The following is a 471-nucleotide window of genomic DNA, read 5'->3' as shown; positions in this document are numbered from 1 at the left end:
TGAATTTTCCGAACTTAGTCGATTATTCTAGCGTTTGGAATCTTTGCTATTTGCCTAGCACAGCCAGAAATCCATGACTCACAAACGGCGGGCTTAGAATCACAGCACAGAACAGGTGAAAAGTTGTTCCTAGTTGTGTCAGGCAGGCGCATACAACTCCCGTCATTCCCCATGAAAGAAATCAACAAATAAACAGAGGCACCGCATTTCGGATTCTGGCGTGCCCGTTTCGCGCAGGCGTGTGGTTTCTGTAGTTGCCACTCCAAGAGACAACCACACTAATGGCTATGCTCGGGAAAAAAAAGACTACATTTCCCAGAACACCGCGGAAATCCGCACCGGCCGGTTGACGTCATTGCTCCAGACAACCAATGGCAACGGCGGGCGGCAGTGAGGCAAGCGCCGTCAGGCGCCAAAGTGGAGCCTTTTTTTTTTTTTTTTTTTGCTTTTTTTTTTTTTTTTTTTCCTTTG

This window comes from Arvicanthis niloticus, chromosome 15 (genome assembly GCF_011762505.2).
Source record: "Arvicanthis niloticus isolate mArvNil1 chromosome 15, mArvNil1.pat.X, whole genome shotgun sequence".
In the NCBI taxonomy this organism is placed as follows: Eukaryota; Metazoa; Chordata; class Mammalia; order Rodentia; family Muridae; genus Arvicanthis; species Arvicanthis niloticus.
The sequence above is the reverse complement of the archived record's forward strand: the minus strand, read 5'-3'. Positions refer to the sequence as shown.